We start from the raw sequence: 14801 nt of genomic DNA on the forward strand, positions 1-14801 counted from the left end.
CAAAACCTCAAGGCTTTAAATCTTCACATTAATTTATTTTTTTATGTTATCAGACTAGACTGTTAATACTTCTGTTTCATCTGCAAGCACGTGCAAGAAAGAATCTTAGATGTGCAAACTATTATTGGTGGTAGAAATCCCATCTTTCCTGCAGACAGTTTAGGTCCCCAGATCACCAGCACTAAGCAATAAAAAAAAATCATTCTCCCCAAATACCAGACAACATGTTTCTAAGGCTTGATGTATGCAATACAAATAGAAAGAAAAGTTGTTTTCTATATGTAATTCTGTTAGCTAAGACAACTTCCATGGAGTGTTTTGCCAGCAAGTTAGTCTCACAAATCAAACTAATCCCTTAGTGTTAGCAGTGAGACTGACAGAACTAAAACATGAGGTAATGGTGTTTAAAAATAAGTTGTTAAACAACTCAACTTCAGACAACTCTGTTCTTTCCTGTGTCTGCTGGTCTCCAAGTAATGACTCAAGTACTGGAAAATATGTGATAATGTAAACTGGTATGAAGGAGCACACGTGGAAATTAATTTGTCATTATTTGGGGTCCACATCACTTCTTCCAATATTTAAATCAGCTTTTATTTAACCAGTAGAGAACATGCAGAAGTAGAGGATGTCAATTTCAAGAATTTCCTCTAAAATTGCACTTAACATGAAATATGATCCTGCAGGCTAATGCTACATTAAATACCTCTTAATCAGATCAGTCTGAGTGATCTTAGAGATGACTGTGATGACACAGTGCACAAGAGAACCCAGACTTTCCCTCCTTTTATTGCCAGCATTGACCACACCTGTGAACTGAAAGGTGTTTAGGTATGTCTGACAAAAAAAAAGGAAAAGAAAAGCCAGAAAACACCATACCCAGCACAAAGAGTTCCACAGAAGAATTAACCCCCAAAGAAGAACCTCAGAGGGCTGTCTTACAGAACAAGCAAGAGCATAGGCCTACAAGGAAAATGGCATGAGTTTTGTTATGTACGTACCACGTAAGCTGATTTATATCTGGCATCCCACTATTATTCATGGCCTGTGGAATTAACTAGGAATTCGGTGAGGGTAATAAACATGACTTCTTTCAAGCGAAAGAGAATACATACAAACTGTTTCACTTTTGACCTAATTTTGTGACCAGGAGTAATTCAGTGAGAGGCTACACAGTATCCTCACTCACAAACACCCGCTCTTGTAGCACTTCTGAAAGCTCAGGGCACAGAAGTCATGTGAATCTGCACATACGTCCATAAAACACCTCTGAGAACCTGTTAAGCGTTTCATTTATATTATGGATGACAGCTCAGACACCACATCTAATTTCTTGGGCTTGAAAGTTTTGTTGACACAGGGAAAACACACAAAGCTCCCTGCAGCCTGCTCAGCCCTGCCATGTCCTTCCCACATCTGAGATCACTGAGAGCACTCAACACCTCAAACCACTTGGCCAATAAAGACACTCCTGCGCTTAAGTCACTGAGGGATGTATTTCTAATCAGCTTGTACAGCCTTCAACTAAAGCCTCTGACTAGGCTAAGAGATACTGCAATTCATTAAAGCACCATTAAATGAAATTAAAATGCAGTGCTAGGAAAGCTGACAATGTCTTACTGCAGCTTCTGTGGTGCAGCGTTCCAAACAGAACGACTTCGTAAGCAATAAAACCATTTGACAGATTCTGTCAGACAGTTGTTTATCACAGAGGTGAATGACCTTGGACTGACAGGGAATTGGCAAAGGCAGCACAGAAACCACCTCCTGTGAAAGAATAAGAAAAGAAAGAACAGTCTCTTACCACCTTAAAAGAGTCTGAGGAATGTTATTTTCCTTATTTATATTTCCTGCTTATGTAAGCTTTCCTAAATGTGTTTGCAAGAATTATTTTGCCTTTTTACAGAACCATCAGATGCTATTAACCCAAGTCTTCTTGGAAACCATACCCTTTTATAGTCCCTTTAGCAAGAGTACCTCTCCCACTAACAAATTTTGTCATATGAAAATTTTTACCTCTGTTTTTTTCCTGATATGCTTTTCATTTTGGTATTGATACTTAAAAATAAGTGGAATTGTGTTCATGTGCACCTATTTGGTAAAAGTATCCAACTCTTTTTTGCCTGAGCTACTTACTTGCTTTCTTTGTTTCTATTCCAATAATAATAGTAAGACATAATTTTAAATTAATTTTCCACATCTTATGTGGAAAAGAGAGACTGTATGTTAATTACAGCCAAGTATATTAATGCATGGTTAAAATGAGAGCAGAGAAATAAAGCAGCTAAAATCAGAAATATTAGTGTCTGCACTGTTCCTCACAAACTTCAATATAAAGCAGATCTGAATACTTTCAGTGTTACACTTCTACAACACAGCTGGTAGAGAAGTATCTGACTATTTAGTTCTGCCTGATGAGCATTTGTCAGCTGTCCCTCCTCCCAGAAGAAAATGTGTAATCCAAACAAGTTATGAGATTTCCTGGAAATGAAGTGGCACAGTTTTACAAGCCAGGCACCCTGGAGTGTGAATTCTCGTACATTATTCCATCCACTACATCAGACATCCTAAAAAAAATTACCAAAACTCTCGATATGTTTTAATACAATTTCAAATAGCACACACTTTGTACAGACTTTAAAAAAACCCCAAAACACAAACCATAACCAACAGACAGATCCAGTAATAACACAAAATAATCTGAATTGAAAGGTACTCAAAAAGGATCATCAAATCCAGCTCTTAAGTGAAGGGCCCATACAGGGTCCAATATCAAGCAATCCTAAATAGGGATGCAAGTTTTGTAACTGCTTTTGCCCAACTTCCTAGCTTTGCAGCCTAAGACTGCATTGAGAAGATTAAATGGCAATTAAAAAACAAAAAAAAAAAAACAAAAACAACCCACCACCTTTCTTTTCACATGAGATATGCTTTAAACTACAGATTCACATAGAAGCAAACTTAGCAAAGGAGTTAGAAGCCCATCATTATTCTCTGTTAATATCATCCCGTACAGCACAGGCTACCTGTTTATGTGACAGGTGAGCACTTTGCTAGCATCTGGTCCAAAGGAGAGTCTGAGTCTGCAAGGTAAAAAATAAGCAACCCTGAACTATTTTACACCAAATCTCAAAACAAAAATGCTGGCAAAGCGAGCACAGCCAAGTGTGTCTTAAATTCACAGCGGACAGGAAATGCAAAGAAGCACACTACAGAGACCATCACACTGTCTGGAAGATGGAGCACACCCTAAACACCTGTCACCATCCTCAGCCACTCCCATTAGCTCTTGGACAAGCTTCTTCAACCCGCATAAAAACATCCTGGACTAAACTAAGTCCACCAGGCACTCTTAACTACATGTAATTCAAATTTTGTGTTAACATACCAAGCTCCAGGCCAAAGAAATGTAGATATACCCCTGACTTGGCCAAGGCAGTCCCAAAATGTAGGTATCACATTCACAGGAATCAGGACACAATTTCATCATGCCTTATACCAGAACAAAGAGTTTTCTACCCCCAGGTTCAGTATATGTCCAACAATTCATCCCCAACATGGCAGAATGGAAAAAAACCTTATGGAATTCAGCACTTACACCAGGTCACAGATTAAGGTTTCAAATGTATCAAAACTCATAATTTTCTTTACAAATTTAGGTGACATGATCATATAATATGTCACTTATTACTCAACACTATATATATAGCCCTGACTTTTCTTGAGACGACTTGAAAACTCTGCCAGCTGTGCTTGACCTCCAAATAAAGGATTCATCCTGCTATGCAAAATTTAGCTTGCATAGAAGCAAAAAGGTATATCCTTCACCCAAAAAATCTGAAGATAAAAGGAAGTAATTAAAAAAATACAAATATGGCAAGAAATGAATTACTAGAAAATGACTAAAATCCATTCCGTTCCATTCCATTGCACCATGGTTGTAACTAAGTTTAGCATAATTACACCATGTCTGGAGCCTGCAAAGATTTATGGATACACTTGACTTAGGAATCTTGAAGTTTTATCTCCTCACTGCACGAAGTCATTTCCTGAGGTGGGTCTTCATAGGCACAAGCTCCAAGAACACAGGACTCACAAACTAAGTCTTGCCAGGGCATAATGCTAAAAAAATTATATACCAGTTGTGAATGACATTCCAATAGAGAAGCCAGTAAAAGGATGACTCCATCCTCATAACTTTGTCCATAATGTTACTAAGCAACACGAATTTGCAGGCACTTCACTGCTGCAATTACAGTGATGTCTCAGATAAAATTGGTACAGCTTCAGTCTGCAGTCTTGAGTAATTTCTGAACCCTGTAATTAGTTTTATCAGAAGAAAAGCTCAGACTATTTCATTTCATATAGAATAAATAGTCAGCTAACTTATAGTGGTTTTCATGTTCTCTACATTTTGATATAAAATTAACTACGTTTGCTTTTTTCCTTTATTTTTGGTATTTTAAGCAGCAGATGCCCATCCAAGAAGTCTCAATATCCTAAAGAACTGAGCACCATAAAGCTAATAATCCTGTTTATTCTGGAAACTTCTTACTGGTAAGAATTGTACACAAAAGAAATATAACATTATAGCCATGCGTAGTGGCACTGTGCCACCTGGCAAGTTCCTGGTGTCTATCTTGCACAAATTAAACACCACAACATTTTTAATGAGCCTCTCAGGAAACATCATCACTCTTAAATCAATGATAATTCATCCCAGTGAAGAACCTTACTTTCTAATCTACCCTTTGTTTCTAGTGTATACAATTCAAGAAGTTCTTACAGAAATCCATTTTTGGCAAATAACTGAAAGTATCTTCTTGCCTTCTCTAGCTCAACCTTATAAAAAATGGAAGATAAAACTTCTCATGCCCTTGAGAGTTCAGAAAAACTCAGTATCAATATGATAACACAACAGCACATTAAATTATGAGAGATCTCTCACTGCAGTGTAACACACATGGTTAAGTGGCTGTATTATCAAATAAGACTTGATCATGAACATCTGAAACCAACAGAAGCTTTGCCTCTGTTTCCTTGGGACTGAACCAAGAGTTGATTACTACAGGCAATGTTTCCAGAACAGTTAAATGCTAAGCAGCTCTCACTTAACACCAATAACAAAAAATTGTTTGGTACAGACTGAGTTTGAAGTCTTGATTAAGATTTGACTCTGATGTCCTATTGAGCATTTATATATTTTAAGAATCTGGATGCCTAGTGATAGATCTAAATTCAGATAATGGAGGTCTTTGAAATTCTATTTCAAGAAATACAGCTAAAACTATTAAAACCTAGTAACATATCATTCTGAAAATACAACTTACTCAGAAAATCTGAAACCACAGATGCTTTTGTTCTTAAAAATCTACTGCAAATCCTTTGAAAGACTTCATTAGTTTCTTCAGACTGATATTTTCACCACACCATCCACTGCATTCTGCTGCTTCTTTAAAAGAATGTACATTAGCATTGTATTAATAAAAAGTCACAGCAAGAAACATTTATTTCCTTAAAAGTGTCTAGGTCTTGTAGCTGGAGAACTTGTGACTCACTTGTTACAAAACTATTACAGCAGATTTCAGCCTGTCTCTCTTGCTTGTTTCTGTCTTTTGGGAGAATGCAGATTTGCTCCCCCTTCTTTCCCTGTAGATTTAATGAGCCAGGCATGACAGCATTTCATCTGACACAGCATCTTGTCAGATCCAAAGTCTATTACTCTATCTTAAATTTTCTTATTGTCTGCTTTTGTTATATAATCATTCCTACAAGCATTTTCACAACCTTTTGGCTACAAACGGAATGAATTCTCAAAAAAATTCTCAAAACTACTTCTTTATATTCAACCCTCCAAACCCTTATTATAATTCAGAATACACAACATAGATGAGAGAACACCTAATACAAGAGGGTAGCAAAAAGCAGCTATGGATTAAACACTTGTAGACCAAGAGATAGAACAGAGTCAAATCAATCAGCTCTTACAATGACTAAGAAATGCCAAGCTAAAAGCACATAAGAAGCTGGACAGGAAGTATTAGAATGTTCAGCTGGACACTGAGTATTCTAAAACAGATATTATCACTCATCCCTGTTAAAGCTGCTCCATTTCACATGAAATAGTTAAATCATTTGGTCCAGGAAGAGAAAGGATGGTCTAATGACACAGAGAAGACCTGAAAAGGAGTTTTGTAACTTGTGTACTCTAGAACCAGGAAACCAAGTCCAGTGGAGAAGAGTAACACATCCTAGAGAAAAAGTAGTTTTGTCCTGATCAATAAATATTTCATTTCTTTTTCAATATATTAACCAGTAGCTCATTTACCAAGCTGCTCATGCTACCTGGTGCTTTTACAGTGATAAAAGTACTGGAGCTTCCTGAACTCACCCCATAGTTACCAGTAAGAAGAGAGATTTCATACTTGTCTGCATAGCTGGAGCACCTCAGCCAGTGTATCTCATATCCCCTAACTTAAAAAAGGAAATATTTCAGAATCAAAATCCCAGGCTCACAAAAAGGCTACAACTACTTTGAGGAGCCTGCAACCTTTCTTCCCTACAAAACCTTTGTAATCTTCATCACGCACCCTCCCTCCTCTGATGCCTCAGCTGCCAGTGTTCAAGCTATGCTCTGATGCAGCACAGCTGTGTAACCTGGAGCAGGGTGCTGTGAGAACAGCTGGGAGAGGCTTGTCTGTGCTTTACCCACACACCTCCTGCTCTTTGGCTCCCAAGCTGCAGTTAAGCTGAGGACTGGGCCTTAGTTTCCTTCTAGGCTCTGCTCTAGCTCTTCCTGGCTTGCTCAAGGAGACATCCTGGCTAGAGTCATCTGCACCTGATCAATACAGACAAGTCTAGTAAGGAAAAAATGGTGGTGTTATCCTTAATATTAATTTCACAATCCCAAAATAAGGTTTGTCCTTTTTTTAAAGTAAATTTGGACATACAATGAGCACTCCGATTTTTCATTGATATAAAAATGGATTTCACAAAATTAAATTAGAATTTTTTTTTCCCTCTAATCAACAATCTTTTAGTATCTCTTTGGAGGCCTTCTTTTCTTTTAGTATCTTTTTAGGAGCCATTGTTGGACATAGTCCGTACCGGACATGGTGTGCAACTTCTGCTTGGTAAGTTCCTGAATGGAAACAGCAATGCTTTCTCATGGGAAGGAAAAAACTTAGCCCCAGTGTTGGAGGTGCAGATAAGAAGCTGTGTCGTGCAGCTTAAGGGCAGCAGCAACTTTCTGTCCTGGCATATTTGGTTTGGAAGCACTGACTCAATTCGTACAATCATGTAGTATCCATCTTTGGAAGGCAGTCTCCCTCCTGAAGGAATCAATTTGTTGTGTGTTTTCCACTTCCTCGAGGCAGTCTTCTTGAAATTCTGCCAGCACACTTCTTTTGGACAATAAGGTAAGCAGCTGTCCTGGGTCTTGGTGGGCAGCATAGCTAGTGCCCCGTGCAGATAATGACCAGTACCAGTGTTCTGACACCTCTGTATAGGATCAGTCCCTGGATGTTTTGGATTTTGGAGGAGGGGATGCCATTTCTTTTGAGATGTGCTTCTAGTTCCTCTCTTTGGCAGAGGAAGCAAGTTTGGATGGGCACTTTGGGTGGTCTCAGTGAATTTAAAGGCTTTTCCCAATAGGCAGGTCTCTGGGTTAGAGTTGTTGAACTGTCAGTGGGAACGCAGAGGCCAGGCCTCCACAGGACGAGTTTTTTGTCCTTGTAGCTTTAGTGTGTGAGCAGTCCCTGGTGCCATTCCATTTGGATCCTGACTCAGTGAGACTGAAGGCTTATGACGGTACCCAGAGCTGAGAAGGAAAGCGCCGATAGCAGAGTGTGTGTTTGTAGTTTCATGGGTGCAATTGAAATTGTAGGCAGCAAAGAGCTTTCTACACCGACAGTTTTGCGAGCTCTGTTTTTGGCAAGTGTTTTCAAGTTTGTTACCAGACTCTACAAGAGTGAAAAAGTTTGTTAGGGCAGAGGAGCTGGTGTTGGCCTTTGAGTGTGCTGCAAAGAAGAGTATCCACTTGAAAGGGGAAGATCGGTGAAATCTTTTTGTCCTGACACGTTGATTTGAGAGCAGGGACGTTTCTGACTCGGCTGCGTGCTGGGGGTGGTTTCGAGCTGGGCTCGGTGCGTGTCCTTGTTTTGTGAGTCCACAGCGCCATGGTGTGGTTATTTCGATGAGCGCTGACAATGCCCAGGAAAAAGACAAGCGCTTATCTAGCCCAGCCCTGTTCGTGTGGGAGCAGTGTTGGGGCAAGAGCTCCGCTGTGGATCCTGGCTCTTGGGCACTGACAGAATGTGATCCTGCGTGTAGCAGAGAAGGAAGAGGAATAATTTAATTGTTGGCTGTGCAGTTTATAAGCTTCAAAAAATAAAAAAATAAAGACAATTGCAGCACGGCCTCTTCCTTTTACAACGTTTTCTGTGCCATCAGCTGCTCAACATGTAACACACCCACTGAACTGCATCCAGCTCCCTGGAGATATGCACTTTCCCTCAAGATCTATGTACCATCTTGCACTCTAACTCTTGAAGATACCAAACTGCTTCAAAATGTCCAGCAGCTGCTCTCAAAGAAAAAGTCCTACAACAAAAGGCAGTGCTGGTCATAATAATCCCTTTGCAGTCTGTAAACTAAATGAAACACACTAGCAATTTGCACGTTCCTTCTCAACTATATATATACAGTATCGGCACATTCTCTCATAGTGGCAGAGACTATCGTTACAGGGAAGCATTTTCAGCTGCAGTTCTGACTGACAGATGTGCCAGGACAGAAGGCATTTGCCAAACTACCCTCTTTCCTGTGCAAACTGACATTCACAGTGCAAATATCTTCACATTCTTTCATTGTTGCCGTGTCCAAGCAGCTAGAGATCACACAGATGGAAGTGTCAATCATAAGATGTTCTCAAAGTACCTCCTTTTCTTAACAGCTTTTAAACTGTGCACAGTGCTCTGTATCTTCTTTCCCAGACAGACCTGCCGTCACTTTTTTCACTCTCACATCTTTGTTGCAAACGTCCAGCAGCTGTTTGCATAGAAAAAGGCTCTAGAAATAAAAGCGAGCCTTGGGCTGCACCTTCCACCTGCCCCATGTAAGCCACATCAAACTCACCAGTGCACTCTGTCCTTCCCTTCTCCTCTGAATCTACCATTGTGTTCTCCGGATCTCAGAACCTAAAGGTAGGCTCAGGGTTAGAAGAGGCACAGGTAGCAGCACAAGCAGCTCTCGCTGAACTTTAATCCTTACGACTGCCACCATGAGTTTGGCTGGTAGGCCAGTAACAACCACGCTCCTTTTACAGCCAGTACTCTGCAGCCACCAGCCTGGTGCTCTGCGGCTTCGTTCTTCGACTCTTGTAACCTGTCCTGTTTTTACTCTCCTGGAGCAGAATAGGCAGCTATTCCTCGCACAGATCACTATGGCAGCAGCGAAGGGCTCTAGCACGCTGCTTCTGCCAAAAGATGCTCAGGCCAGGCACTTGCACTCTAAGCACTACATAGACCCGTATTCCGCATCTCTTGTTGTCTCAATCATACCAGAAAGCATTTCACAGAGAGAAAATGTGCCAGGACACCTTCCCTGTGCTTCTACCTAGTCCTCCTCCAGCCCTCTGTGGAAATTCTTGCGCTTCCCTTCAGGGTCCGAGATCCAGAGAACTCTACGGCAGCTGCAGAAAAGAAGGGTGGTAGACAGAGCACTGGTGAGTGAGTTTGATGTGGTTGACGTGGCACAAGGGGAAAGGTGCACCCCATGGCTGGCTTTTACTTCTACAGCCTATTGCTATGGGAGCAGCTGCTGAAACATGTCAGGAGAGTTGTGAGACTGAAAATGGGATGGCACGTCTGGCTGAGAAGGGGAGTGCCAGGCAGCAGAGTGTTGTGCGTTCTTCCAAAGCTGTTTGGAGAAAGAACACTTTGCATTCCACAGAAACCTGCCACAATGAACATTTAGGAAAGTGCTTATGTCCACATTTAGAGATGAGCTCCCACGGCTGCAGGTTACATTTCCAAGAAGCAGGAGCATACGCAGCTGACTGTGCTCGTGAATGAGCAGTTGCTGGATTGGGGACCTGGAATCCTTCCTATCTTACAGGTGCCCACTGATGTCAGGGTGCAGGCAGTCCTGTTCAAAGGCTTCCTCCCTCTCCAGTCCTGCAGCTGTCATGGAGGATCTGGCACCAATGGACATTCTTGCCAGAAGGAACCCAAGTGTGGAGATCTTCCTCTTCCTCCTCCTACACTGCTCCAGAAACTGAGCTGGACATGGGAACGCTGCTGCCTTTGTGGCTGGTGGATCTTTCCCAGCACCACACCAAGGCTCTTCTCTGACAGCACAACTGCATTTTCCTCAGAGCCACAGACTGGCAATTGCCAGCTCCAGGATATTTGCTCCTAGGACACTTTCTTCTGCGATTGCCTTTCTGCTATGGGCTGGACTCCTAGCTTTGCTTTCAGGCTTTGCCTGCCCATCTGCATCTTCAGGCATGAGGGTGTTTGTTCCATTCCCCTTGGCACTGAGGGAGCAGGGACGCCTGTCCAAAGCGCTTCCTCCCTCTGCAGTCTCACACTCTCACCAAGGCTCTGTCAGGGCTGAAGGTTCTTGAAGACATTTCCCAAGGCTGGAGATTTTCCCATCCTGCTCCTCAACTGCTGATGCCAAGGAGTTCCCTGCACATGGGAACACCAGCTTTTCTTCTGGAGGATCTTGTCCAGCACAACACCAATGCTCTTCTCCCATGGCAGCGCCACAGCATCCTTCAAGCCGTGGACTAGGAGGTGACAGCTCCTGGAAATTCTTGCTGTGTGTCTGGCTGCTGGAAACACCTTCTGCAATGGCCTTGGCCTCTATTTTTGCTTTCTGGATTTTCCTGGCCAAGCCACATGCTCAGGGATGAGCAGCTTCTGCTGATACCTGTGGGGAAGAAAAACAAAGAGAATTTGGAATAAGAGAACAAAGAACACCATTCAGTCTAGGCTGGAGAGATGTAGCCAAGTTTCTAAAATGTAATAGGTAATGGAAGTAAGGGCGTTGGGAGAAGAAATTGCTCTACAGACTTAGGAAAATAAAGGTGATGTTGCTACTAGGGAATTGATCATGTATACAATTGGTTAGCAGACAGCTGAACATTTATACCACTGGCTATCCAGGCTCAAGCCATTCTAACCTGAGCACGAAATTATTGTAAAAGCTGGATACACTCTCAAGAAAGGCTTCCAGTTTTATTAAGATTGGGGACCGGGAATCATTCCTACCTTACAGATGCCCGTGGATCTGAGGGTGCAGGCAGTCCTATCCAAAGGCTTCCTCCCTCTCCAGTCCCACAGCTGTCACCGAGGCTCTGGCACTGATAGTGACTCTTGCCAGAAGTAACTCAAGTTCAGAGATCTTCCTCATCCTGCTCCTGCACTGCTGATATCAGGGAATTTCCTGGAGATGGGAACACCTGCTTTTGCTGCTGGATGATCTTCTGTAGCACCATTCTGAGCATCTTCTCCTATGGCACTGTCTCCTGGGAGCCATGACCTAGGAACTGGTGCATCCAGGAGAATCGCTGCTGTTCCTCTGGCTTCTAGGGGTGCATTTTTGGACACCTACTTTTTCACATTCTGCTTAAAAAAAAAAAAAAAAGGTGTCAGACCCTTGATTACTCCCTTCCAGCCTTTAATAAATCATCTCTTCTGTAACTCTTTCAGAGTGGACAAAAATTTTGTAAAGGTCTTTCTCATAACCTTTATCATGACTATGCTTCACAACTGTTGCAACACTTAGTAGCTCATATCCTAGATTATACACCATCTTTTTCCAGATTAGAAGTTTAAAATATACAGTACATTCTTAGTTTTCTCTAGGTACAAGATGTTATTACACATATTCGTCTTTTTTTTTTTTTTTGCAGAAACATGGGCAATTTTTTTCACTGTTTTATATCTTTCTGTTCTGAACTCATTTGTTTCCTGATTTCACTTCCCTTTCAGAAGACCTTTCCTATGATTTATTCTTGTAATGATTCTCCAATCCTTCCATATAACTTTTTAGAGATGTAGCTGTTGCAACCTGTACTTATTAGATATTTTTTGCTATTTTGATTTATACTTAGGTAAGATGATAAAACATGTATTTTACATTTCTGTGAACTGCAAATTTTTTTTTTACATTTTTAAGGGAAAATATATTTTAAAAAATTTGGATAGCATATTTTAAAAAAAATAGTTTCATTACCTGTCCAATAGCCATAAAGTAGATCTGTATCCATCATCTAAAAATAAAGCAAGCTGTTGATTTTACACACATGTTAGACTTTTTATCCTGTATGAAGGAAAGTAGAAAAAATATGTTATTACAGTTTTATCTTCAACTGCATATCACTTTTAACCTTGAGTGGAGACTCTGCATTATTGAAGAGAACCAATCGAGGCAGCGCAGCTCTAGGTTAACACATGATCAGAACCTTACACTGGTAATTAAAAGCAGAAAATAGTTTGGATGCCACCACAAGGCAACAGCACATTCTCCTGTTGTCATTCCCACTGTCAGAGTAAAACTGGAGCTGAGCAATCCCACTCCATTACAACCACCCTTATGCTGCAAAGGTGGAGCCCCAATCTCAGAAATGCCTGATGTGGCAGAGGTTTTCCATGTGTGAAGGAATCTTCCCTTCCCAGAGGTATTGCAAGTTCCCCTCTCCCCACTCCATTCCATCCATAAATTGAACACTGACAATCCAGAAACGTTATACACCACAACACTGAGATGTATTTTGTTCCTTAGGTAGATCTAAAGCAATCTGGAAGTAGCTCAGCCTCTTATGCCCTCTTCAAATGAGCGTTTGTAACTTTTCTTCCCACAATAATCCAACCAAACTACTTTGCCAACTGGTCCAAGTAATTACTAGAAGATTTTGCTGTGCTTTCCCACTATGTTTTACTTAACCTGAGTGAAATAAGTACCGCTTGCAAATACTGACACTTTGATATTTGAAATTCCCACCACACTACCTTCATCTTGGAGTTTTACAGCACTGGAACCCAGGACTTGGTAGATATATGCCTGTTTTTCTTATCTTTCCTGTCTTCCTGGTTTTCTCCTTCTTTGTGAAAAATGCCAATCACTTGTTTTTAAAATTTTAAAAGTTTAATCGTAATAAAAGGGTTATAAAAATAGTAATATAAATAGAGTAATAAAAATTTGAACAATTGAGATTAGGACAATATGAGACAATAAAAACGAAAGAGTTACAGACAGTCCGGGTACCTCTTTCTGGGCAAAATAAGCCTGAAAAAGGACACAAGTTAACAAAGGATTAACCCTTAAAAGCAATAGCCTGTTGCATATTCATACATCTCATACATAATGCATAAATTCCATTCAAACAAAGGATTCTGTCTGGTCAGTGTCAGCTTCTTCTTCATGGCTGAGCAAGGTGGGAAAAAGTTAGTTTTTTCTGATAATGGAGCAATAAATCCTCTTTCTCTGAAAGATTTAGGTGTCTTGTGGCTGCTATCTGGTGCGAGTACCTCATTCCTTTCTTTAAAAAAAAATATACCACATAGATCGTTTCTATTTTGACTACAAAAGTTACATTTTAACTACAAAACTACATTTACCATACTATTAAAATGTTAATACAGCACTACTAATCCATACAACATAATACATATAGTAAATATCTGCGTAGAGCCATATAATATGCACTTTTCACATTCTTCTCCTGTCTCATGGAAGGTAACATCGAATGAGTTTAAAGGTTTTCTATGTTCAATGGGCTAAGTCTATTCTGTGATAAGTGATGTTAGGTTGTGTTTACTCTTTTGACAACATTCCTTAATTTTCTGCAATTTGCCAGTAAACTTTTTGTGTGCTTTTTACCTCTTGAGAATATCTGGTTGGCATTTTCTCCTTTGTGTCCACCCAGAGCAAAATAATCTTGGTTCAGTCCTGGAATTCAGTGACTGGGCTGTAACACTGCCTGCTCCCCTTCTGCCGGCGTATCGGGGCAGTTGGTCGCGTGGTTGCTGCAGGAACTTTTGTGCATTCAGCTTTGGGACTTTGCTACGCTGCCATTGGGCAATGCGATTGAATCTGCCTGCTTTCCCAGCATCCCTGGCACTTGGGAATGCAGAGCTGGCGCATGGTGTGCCGCCTGGAGCTGGGGCAGTCTGCCATCACCTGAGTGCCGGTGGGAATCGCTCCCTTTGCTCCCTTTTGTCCAAGGGTGACGTTATGATGCTTGTATCCCAGTCATTGTTCTGTTTATGCTGGATATTATGTTCTGTACCTTCAAGATTGGCTCTGAAGAGCAAAGCTTTGTATATTTATTTTGTTTTGTTTTGTTATCAGCCTGCTCACTCCCCCAGCGGTCAGTGGGACACAGAGACGGGGGCAGTACATAGTGCATCTTTTGCTTTTTGCTCTTGCTCCTGCTTTGCTCTTGCTTTTGCGTGTTAGTTAGTTGAACTAGGCAGTCCAAATATTCCCTGGACTGTTTTTCTTTCCTATTCTTGGAATCACTCAAGCCTGCTCCGGACTGGGACCTGGGTAACACGGAGAGTTTGCACCTTGTGGCCTGCAGCAGCTATTCCCAGCGCCGGAGGGACCGATAACAGAGCGACCACTCTCAGGAGAGACTTTCTGAATTTGTCATCTCTTTCAGAGCGGTGAAAGAGTGTTGTCATCTGGTGTTGTTCATTTTGTGTGCTGGGGGGTGCTGTGCCTGTTAAATAAACAGGTTCTTTCCACGTCTCTCTGAGGAATCCTTCCCAAACTGGTTGGGAGGAGGG

The sequence above is a fragment of the Motacilla alba genome, chromosome 1A, assembly GCF_015832195.1.
Source record: "Motacilla alba alba isolate MOTALB_02 chromosome 1A, Motacilla_alba_V1.0_pri, whole genome shotgun sequence".
Lineage (NCBI taxonomy): Eukaryota > Metazoa > Chordata > Aves > Passeriformes > Motacillidae > Motacilla > Motacilla alba.